The sequence below is a fragment of the Pinus tabuliformis genome, chromosome 3_2 (genome assembly GCF_031772625.1).
Source record: "Pinus tabuliformis cultivar Carrire ecotype Pingquan chromosome 3_2, CPIR1, whole genome shotgun sequence".
Lineage (NCBI taxonomy): Eukaryota > Viridiplantae > Streptophyta > Pinopsida > Pinales > Pinaceae > Pinus > Pinus tabuliformis.
The window spans coordinates 640,374,958-640,385,771 of record NC_142302.1 but is presented as its reverse complement, the minus strand read 5'-3'; the positions used below and the strand labels follow the sequence as shown (position 1 = coordinate 640,385,771).

At 37.3% G+C, this 10,814-nt stretch overlaps 1 pseudogene; it reads left to right on the top strand.

Moving 5' to 3' along the window:
- The first annotated feature begins 1,568 nt into the window (after positions 1-1,568).
- LOC149182240 (uncharacterized) overlaps positions 1,569-10,814 on the top strand; it is a 30,409-nt pseudogene continuing 21,163 nt past the window's right edge.

Here is a 10,814-nt window from a genome sequence, read left to right as displayed (position 1 = left end):
AGGCATCTTGAATAAAAGGACATTAACTAATGTACTAAAAGGACATCTTGAAAATTCTTCAAATTCTATTTCAATTTAGTTATTACAAATCTAACTAACGGTAATCTTTTGTGGTGCAGGTTGTTTACTACTCCCTCAGCCCACTTCAGGTTGGCACAATCTAAGTTCCAATAATGAGATACAATGTTCACCCCCGGTACTTCAAGTTTTGTTAAGGGAAGATAAAATAGTACGTTATTCAGTTTCACGCAATTTTTGTTTTTTGGGATAATTATACAACTCCATCTGTTGGAGGCGTCAAATTACTGGATGGACTTTGGCAGCTCTCCAAACTCTTGATCCAAATATGGCTGCATGTAGTTGGACATTCATCAACTACCGAAGGACTTTAGCACTACAGCACCCAGACAACCACTTGCTCTGAAAGTTCGTCAAGGTACCTAAGGGCTTTGGCATCCTCCTCACACCCCCTAATCCTACCCCACACAGCCACGTTTGTTGAAGATTCGGCAAGTTACCAAAGAACTCTGGCAGCTTCCGCAGGTTCTCGCACCTAATCAGCACCAAGCGTTGTAGGTTTATCAAGTTACCGAAGGATTCTGGCAGCCTCTCCAAACTCTGGCAGTGAGACAGCTTCATGTGTCGGAGGTTGGGCAAGTTACCGAAAGACTCTGGTAGCATCTTCAAACTCGGGCACGAAGACAGCTCCATGTGTTGGAGGTTTGGCAAGTTGCCGAAGGACTCTGGCAGCATCTCCAAACTCGAGTACTCAGACAGCTTATGTGTTGGAGGCTCGGCAAATTACCGAAGGACTCTCGCAACCTCTTCAATTTGCAGTGAGACAGTTCAATGTGTTGGAGACTCGGCAAGTTACCGAACGACTCTGGCAACTTTTCGAATATCGGGCAGTGAGACAGTTCCATGTGTTGGAGGCTCGGCAAGTTCCCAAAGGACTCTGGCAGCCTTTGCAATGTCGCGCAGTGAGACCGCTCATGTGTTGGAGACTCGGTAAATTCCCGAAGGACTCTGGCAGCGCCTTCGGTTCTGAGCACTCTCTTAACACCAAAACCTTCAGCAACCTCATATCACAAAATTCTTTGGCAATTTTTGGAAACAACCGCGGCAGAAGAAAATCCGTTCCAGCTGCTCAGCTGTCCTATGGATTTTGGGATCTTCCATATGTTACCGAAAATCTCTAACTCCCGCAACTGAAGAGGCGCCTGCAAAATGTGTTTAATAAAAGTTATAACAAGCCGATGAATCTCATCAACAGAACTCCTACAATTCCATTCGAGTCGAGGTCTGCAATATCAACTATTAAAGAACAAACAATTTCAGATTTACCTGCGATCTTCCTTGCCACAATGTTTTCAATAGTTTCCCTTTGACCTTCAAAACCCTTAAATTCTGCATTGGTATCCACGAAGGCAGGAAATAGTAGGAACGCTCACGCCAAGAGAGCCATATGAGATGTGGGGAGTGCACCCTTCTCAAAATGCACTCCAGAACATCCCCTTCAGTATCAAGAAGTTGCAACTTTTCGAAACCAATACCCAAAAAACGATAACATGTACTATACAGTCTACGGGAAAGCTTCACCAGACTGTTCCCGAGCAGCTCCTCACTCCTTTTGCGCCATGACAACGTTACATTATGCTATCCGAATGCGAATCCGAATTCGTATTGTTGCTAAGAAACATCCTAATTGCTCGCACTTCAATCAATCCCTGTTCATTTTCCAAAAATTATCGAAATTGCCAAAGACGGAGCGGCAATTTATCCGCGCAATCTCTCTTCCCAAATCCCGGAGGTGATCATGCATGTGTATATAATTATCGCTGTCCACTTCAGTCTTCCACCAAGCATTCGCTCTCCATATTTTGAAACCTCGAATAACCCTTGCACGGTGGTTCGTCCCATATTTTTACGGTGACATCTTTCTTTTCTCCCATGAAAAAGCAGGCAATATCTAAGAATATTTGTTGTTCCTTCTCAGGAGTGCATCATAACTAATCTTTAACTTCTTGTGGATATCATTTGGAAGTTCATGTACTCGGGAAAGTGTATTCTGCCAAAGAGATTTGAGATTTGTCTTTTTTTTTTTCTGAAAGAAGGGCCCCAAACACCTTTAATGGTAATGGGAATCCCTGGCATGCCATGAGAAACTCATCTACCAGATCTCCAATCCTTTGGAGAGGATAGGGTTGAGAGAAGGCATAAGGGCAAAAAAAACTCCTGTGGGTGTTATTTTATAATAGATGTTATTTAAATTATTCTTCTCATAAATATGAATATGCTATCCATAGTCTTCATGGCTGTTTTTTAAAAACAAAACATTATACATGTTATATATTGTATCCGTGGAGAGAGTGAGTTAGAGGTGTCACCCTTTAAACTTGGTCGTCGAGATCAAACCCACTTATGTCTACAGAACTCGAAAGAGCATTCCTCCATTTTTGAATGGTGAGGAGGTCATATCGTGGCATAGTCATACCACTTTGAGGGTCTTTGACTTCCTTCATTTGGAGATTGTGTAGGGCCTTAGCATCTACTCCACTTTTGTTATGTACCCGTCTGAGTTCAAAATGGTCAACATGGTAACGGGAATAACTGGATCCTCCGACATCCACATGAAGTGGAGCTCCTCCAAACACCATCATGATTCTGCATGTTTTGGAGGAAAGATTTCCACTTCAACCAAAGTTGACACACCCCTACACTTGCGGTAGTCTTTCAACCGCTTATAGCGAGGTGCGACACTACCAACCGTTTTCTTTTCACCAATACTTACAATTGTAGACTACGCCTAACATTCCACTTATCCTACTTAGTTTGTGTTTCACAACCGAGTATTATTAATGTGTTCCTTTATACAAGTGAAAGCCCATAACATTCACATAAAGAGCATTATGCAATAGAAATGCACAACAGTATGAAGGGAGGGGCAACTCCCTGCAATATGAGTCTCCCCGAATCAATATATATAATCTTCTTTTAAAAGTACAAGTTAAATATTGGGAAACCCCAAATTTACACTTAGCCAATTTTCAATTTCGGCAAACTCGGTTGCCTAGCTCGTCGTCACCTCCGCACGGTTGCCACATGACTCACCAACCCTTCGTTCACCTCGTCGCACGATCGTATTGTTTGCCCAACGTGGGCGCGCCTCGTCATAACCAAGTCGCCAGACACGGGCGCCTCCGCACGAGTCACACCTGCGTTCACAATCTCAACACTTCACGTTTCCACCGTACACAACTTCTGCATTTACCTTTGCACGAGAGGTGGGTGCTCACCCGAGCTGCCCAAGAACCCATGCACAACCACCCAACCACACAACCGCACACAACTGGGCATTCACACCTTCACCCGTGCACCTTTGCACAACCGGGCGCCCTCGCCTTCACCCGTGCATGCCTTGCACTATCGGGCGCCCATGCCTTACCTTTACATGCCTTACCCGCGCTCTCACCCAAGTCTTTAAGCCTGTGCTTTTCACCTCCGTGTGGCCTCGCCCAAGGCTGGGTGCATAGAACTGCGCCTCACCTTCCTTTGCTGCGGCTACACCTTAGTACTTCGCACTTCTTCTTTGCTTGAGTGTGTTGAGCGATGTTCCAAATCACCTCCACGCTTTGTTAACTTATATCGTGTTTTGGGTGAGGTCTTGGCTACCTAGCCGACCTGCCCACGCCCTATACTCCATCGCCAAATGCCCTCTAACCATCCGTCGGCCTTCGTTCTAACATCGCAAGTATAGGTCGGCCGTGGGTGTAATCCATCCATGCTCCCCACACTTATAAACATGTCGCTCTCCTTCATTTGTGTGCATGACTCCATTGCACGCTAAGTCTGAACTCGTCCTTCGCATTACTCAATCGCTCGTCCTTTGTTCGAACACGATCGCACTTCAGGCAGAACCGCAGGTCTTAACATCCTCCTCCGCCTAAAGTCGTTGTCGTCCTCGACAACATACCATCCTGGTATATAATATCCCTCCCCTTAATAATAAATAAAAATAATAAAAATAATAAATAATAAATAATACAAAAATAATAATTAATAATATAAATTATAAATAATAATAAATAAATCACTTAATAATAATAAACATAATAAATCATAAATGTTAAATAATAAATAAGATTAAAAATATATACAAGGAAAATAAATAAATATAGTAATAACCATACTAAAGCTCTAGATAAGAATAAGGAAACTATCAAAAAGAAGGAAATAAAAAGAAAGTTGCATGAGACACATGGAGCGTGTGCATGTGGTTCCTCTTCCAATGTTGTTCTATTTAATAGATGGTGAGGAAGATGAGAAGCATTCCTGCATTCCCTCTTTCCGAGATTCTGTCTTTCATTCTCTTGGGAGAATGGTATACTAAGACCTAGGAGTCACTGGCAGTAGTACGTTGATTGATGGCTTGGGGGTGGCCAGTTGTAGCAAGACGTTGCACAATTGAGCCTACAGTTGGGTGGAGAGTCGTCCCCAAAACCTTGTTGCGGTAAGCCTACTTCAACCACAGGTAAACAGGTAAGCACTATTCATTCAATTTTAATTTAGTTAATTAATTACATGTTTATTGGGCTAGGTAAGTGCCACTCTCATTTAAATTAATGTTAAATTAGATATTTATTTTTTGGACTGTTACATATGGTATCAGAGCCTTGGCTCAACCCTTAGGGCCTATGGGCATCTTTGAAAAAATTTATTTTTTGGGATTCTTTTGGGTTGTTCAACTCCTTTTACCTTTCTCCGCGACTTCGACTCTTATGGGTTTTCAGAATCTGTAAAAAAAAAAAACATTTAAGATAAAAATTAATGAAGAAATGGATAGTACACGCGATTGTTTGTAAGTAAACATTGATTTTATATGAGGGAGAAAAATTTATACTCAGGCTTACACCCACATAGCTTATGTGATTTCATAAATGAAATAGGAAATCTTATATTCATTATGAAATTTATCTTGGCTTCCAACACCTGTGGTGAGGCAGAGGAGGTGAGGCATTCAAACTGTATGGCGTTAATGAATATATGATGGAGACCATTACTCCAACACCATTTAGATTGTATGGCGTTATTCAATATGTGACGGAGATCATTACTACCGCATGCATGCACTCATCCATGAGTTAAGATAAGCTAACTGAAGTTTTTAGTGTAGTTAGTTATTATTTCGAGATATTTTTAGAAAGATAAATTTAGCTGTGAGTTTTGTGTCAGTCACAATGTGTGTAGGGCTCAAGATCAGCATAGCTATTGTTTTAAGTTGTTTCTCGTATTTATAATAATATAAGCTTTGAGCAATGGAATGAAGCAAGTAATTGAGTAGTAGATCACATTTTGGGTGTGTTTAATTAAGGTTAGGAATTGAAGATTCCATTCCCCTTAGCTGAGGTCGTTTAGTCTGCAGACGACCTAAATAAAGTTTGTTGAGGATTTGAAAACCATCGGTTTTAAAGAAGCCGACAAAATATTAAGGAGCAGCCACAGCTGGTGTCAACCACCATTGCTCATTCGGAGAGAGCCTCCACCAGAAGCTGCATCCCGTCACTGTTGTGAGCAGCCCACAAGCCATCGTTTGTTGTTCAATTTATTCGCTATTATTTGCTAGCTGTCGTTGTGATCAAAGTCACTGAAGAATTGCAGTTGTGAATTGAGTACAATATCGATCCACAATTTTTAATAGTTGACCACAAGGAGTGGAATAAATGTAATATGAGATTGTATTCTTTCAAAGGGCCGTAGCCTTAGAGGCTGCAAGTTGAAGGTTTGAAACGTTAAAGCTTTGTCCATGGGAAAGATCTTTATATTTGATATTTCAAGTTTGAAATCAGAAAATACATTAGACTGCCCTTTTAATTTCCGCAGTAACCCTTAGGGCCTTCGTTGCAATGTTATGTGCTGTCATTTTGAGGTTTCTTCTGGTAGGCCATGGAGTGTTGGCGCATGTGTGTCTCTTGCTGAATAAGACTTTCGAGGTCTGCTTTTCTATTTGCACCGTCCAGAAATTTGAATCTATCAATCATTGAAAGCTGAGTGAAGTTTATGGTAAGATAAATGTTGTAGAAGCAGAATGAAGTTCAATTGACATAAACCATTTTTCTGAAACTTTGAGTTTTATCATGCATGTGTTTTTAAGTCTGGTAATGGATTAGGATGCTTTGAAGCATTTGTCGTCATCCATTTCATTATAAATTCTCAGAGATACCTCTAAAATGGAAAAACACATTTAATAAGCAATTAAAACCTGGGCACTAAATGAATGTAAGTCCATCCTTGGGACTGATGGGTCATGCTAAATCAGTGATCTTCTATTCTAATCATAATGGCAAGGTATATCTACCAGGTTCCAGTACTCCCTTAAATCTGAATTTGATATCTTTGTATTGTATCTTTGTCAAGAATCGTGACATCTTTTCATCTGCATGGTTGAGCTAGTCAAGACATTCATTAGGAAATAAATATCTAAAACAAGATTTTTTTTGGCTGTTTTGATCTTCTCAGCGTGTCCATCCTGCAGTTTGAGAATGCATTAAATAAATCCTTCAATTTGCAGATTGACACATCCACAAATATCTTTCCTCCACTAGTTTTCTGTATAATTCCGAGGCTATGTTGATCACATCCTTAATTTGCAGATCTAGCCATATGATTTTACATGATTTATATATTCCATATGTTGAGCCTGCGTGATCATTTTTTTTTCTAATCTGTAGACTTGTCATTCTCCTTAACCGCGTGACCGTACTGAATAACCATTGGCTTTTCCTTGAATCTGAAACCGATTGTTAACTGCAGAGATAGCGTTGCTGTTTATGTATCAGGAAAGGTAACAAAATTCTGATGCATCGCCTGAGAGATTCGAACTCTCGCCGGGTTTAGCAGGCACACGCCTTAACCACTCGGAAGAGTAACTTCTTTCCAGGACTTTTTAACTGAATATATAAAGCTGGTAGGTCTGTGTCTTTTACATCCACAAAAAGTTTTTGATATAAAAGATACGAGAAGGAATACCAGGTTCATAATTAGCAATTTTGCCACATAATTTCTTTGAATTTCCCAGATCTCATTGTCTGATAGCTTGTTTGATAAAATCTCCATTTCTAAAGTAAGGTCTCCAGTGAAATTTCTTAGCCTTGGCACTTGCAATTATGCTTTGTTTTCTGTACTGTGCAGTTCCAAATCTCCTTAAGATCGATCACATATATTCAGATCCATTATATTACCACACCTTTGCTCTGCTGGAAATGGCTTCTTTACTACTTTCAACATGGGACATTTTGTAGTGCTAAGAACAGTGGTGTTTTCAAATAAACATGAAGGCCTTTTAGAGCCAATTTCTTTCCATTGAGAATTGTTCTTTTTGTAGCCTTAGTCGTTCAGCTTAATGGGCTGAACCAATAATGACAAGATCTCAGTGAGATTAAGAAAAGTTTTGTGTATCCATTGAATAATCTAATCGGGTGGATGGCCTCAGATTCTATCGTGATTGGGGAGGTGCAGACTGCATAGCTAGTATCTATCCAGGGTATGCTCTCTTATTCTCAAGAATATGTCAGGCTACATACCATCTGGTATTGGAAAGTTGACTGCCCTGAAGGTCTTGAATATTTCTGGAAACAATCTGCTTGGAGAAATATCACCCAAGATTGGAAATTGCAAGCAGTTGGAGATTCTTGATCCAAGCCATAGCATGCTTCGCGATGAAATCCCTCCTCACCTTGACTGTTTGGTTCACTCGAAAAACTTATTTGGTCATGTCTTGTTGATCTGGTGATATAAACTAATAATTTTACGGGCCCCTTACATCATTTAAGAATCTAAAGGAACTGTAATTTTTTTTTTCCGACACATATAATATGACCATTCCTTAACCTTTACAATATGAGGCAGTTCAACTTCAGGCAATGTCATCTTAGGATACTGGTAAGTCCAAAATTTTTGTCATTTCTTTGTCTTTAAAAGTTTTGAATTTAGATAGGTGTTTCTAGAAAGCATTTCCATAGGCATGAATCTTCTAGGCTAAATTGTTTAAAGGAAAAGTGAATTCCCTTCATCTTAAATGTATAGGAGAATATCTCAAAAAAAAAATTGTTTGAAGCAGTGGAAAAATAAACTTGCTCCAGGATTTCTTTTACCGAAGTAGGTGCAATCCCTTTTGTAGATTTGGATGTGCTAAGTGAGACAAGGGTAGTGTCAATTTTTTTAACCTAATGTTCAACACCTCTATCTCTTTATGTAGCCTTTTATGTCTTCTACATGGTCTTTTAATTTATCTTTAATAATCTCCATAGAAGTTTCATGGATTTCTATGCTTTCCATTGGGTCATATACTCACATCGATTTCATTTTGACTGAATATAAAATCTGTTAGCTCTATCTCTGATGTAAGCCTTGCAACTTTTGGTGTAGCATTCATAATGTCTTGATCTTCTTCTTCTTCTTCTTCTTCTCAAAAAAAAAAACAGTGTTGGACAGAGACTGAATAATGCTTAGTTGTCATGTGCTGGAATGCTATCATCTTTGCTCTATTTCTTGTCAGGGTTCCTTTGCGTCTTGCTGATAGCTTTGCTGTACTCTTTTTGTCTCTTGTTCAAGAAGTCGATCAAACTATTTGCTTTGGCTCATGATGAGTAGGATTTTGCCCTGGAGAAAGTATATAGGAAAACTTGGTGTTTTCAATTATAGGAAATTATCCAAACTCTTAAATTTTAACTGGTTGGAATTTGCAAACTCAAATTCTGCCTGAGCTAGATTACATTTTTATTCCTTCAAATTTGATTTATTAATTTTTAAACCAACCTATAATGTCAAATCTACAATTTGTGCACACTGTTCATATTCCAAATTAGGTGTTTAAAATGACGCTAATGAATTAGAATGTATAAAAATAGGAGTATGAGTATGAAGGTATTCCTTAAACTATACAACGACCATACGCTGGTTAGTGGCAACAATGAAAGGATGAGTATCATCATAAAATTATATTAGGATTGACTGTAATATCAATGTTAAACATAGAACTTATGTAAATTTGATACAATTGAAAATCAATTCCAATATAACTGGGAGAAGTGGCATATAAATACTTACATTTTATCCCACTATAAATTTGAATTCTTTTCCATTAACAAACTTGCACAATAAATAAATAAAATCTTCTTTAAGAAATGACAAACAAGAATGAGTTATTGACGGCTCTTATTATTTTGATTCTCCTTTGAGAACATTGATTTATTCAATATATAACTTTATATATATATATGGTGAACTTGAATTATAAGTTAATAAGAAATTATAATATTTTAATTATGGTTTATATTATATATATATTTAATGTTAGAGAATTTAATAGTAGCCATATTTTCTAAACTAAGTGATTTTTGAATGATCTGTTTTAAAATCCAATCATGCATTTTGTTATTAATCATAATATTTTGTCAAATTCCATAAGGTATTATATTTTAGTAGTGAAATTACGATATTCAATATGGTTACAAATAAGTATTATTTCAGAATTTGAATACACTTTATATGGATATGGTAAAAAAAAAAAAAAAAAAGATCAAGTTATACATAAATCTCATAAGAATCATTAATAATGAAATTGGTGAAATGTGGTTTAAGTTGTAGTGGATGCAAGTTCTTGACTTGGTGAAGATTATTTTCTTGTCCAATTTGTGTATAATGATAGTTATGGTTGCGTCTTTTTTTTTGTATTGGTCAAAAGTTGTAAACAATTCTTTCAATATCTTTTGTTAGAGTTTGTAGGCATCCTAGTGGTTAGATCAAAAAGTTATAATACGCAATTCATGTCATTAAGAAATTCCATATGTTAAGAAGAAGCCAAGGAATGATGACATTTTTTTATGCTCCCTATAGCATGCACAAAAAAATTTAATAAAGGCAATAATGAAATTATGGTAACATTGGGTTATAGAAGTAATAATTGCATGAATATTTGTATCATGGGAATTCGATAACTTTGCAAGTAGAAGCAAAATTGGTAGATTTAAAAGTGTCTAAATTGGAAGTTGAGAATACTTGTAATTGATGAGAATGTCAAATGATTAACTAAGGATGAATATAATGAGACAGTAAGGCAAAGGTGTAAAGTGATGTAAAATCCAATATTAATAATTTAAGGAATGTTGTAAGGCTAGTAATATATTGAGGAAGGAAGAAAATATGATGAGAGATTAAATTTCAAAGCCGATGAGGCTCACAATGTACTTAATGAATTGTCAACTTCCTATTTGAAAGAAGTGAAAATGAATATTGGAAAGCAATTGGTATCTTGATGAAAACATGACAATAATAATATTCATGAGATAGCATAGATCTTAGAGGGATGTTGAATAATCTTAATTCATAGTTAGTATTCATTGTTTTTATAATTAAATGAAATCAGTTCATGATAATAATGCTTAAAGTGCATTGTTGTTCTATATTTGATAAGTATTGAGATGGTTATCATATTAATGATGTTTCATGATGTGTGATGCTTCTTTATTTATCTGCTATTATAACGATGTTGAATGCTCATAATGGGTATGATATTCATAGAGATCATGATGTTATGATAAGATGTATACTGACATGTGTTTCATTTATTATGTGAAGTCATGATATATCTTTGATGCAAATATGTTGATGTTATAACTTATGATGGTATTTCATGAGGTGAAGCATGTGATAGTTGCATACAAATTTATGACATGCATGGGCATTAAGTTCATTATTTTTGCGATTAACAATGATAAATGTTCTCATGATGACATGTAAGACTTGGCATGTCGATT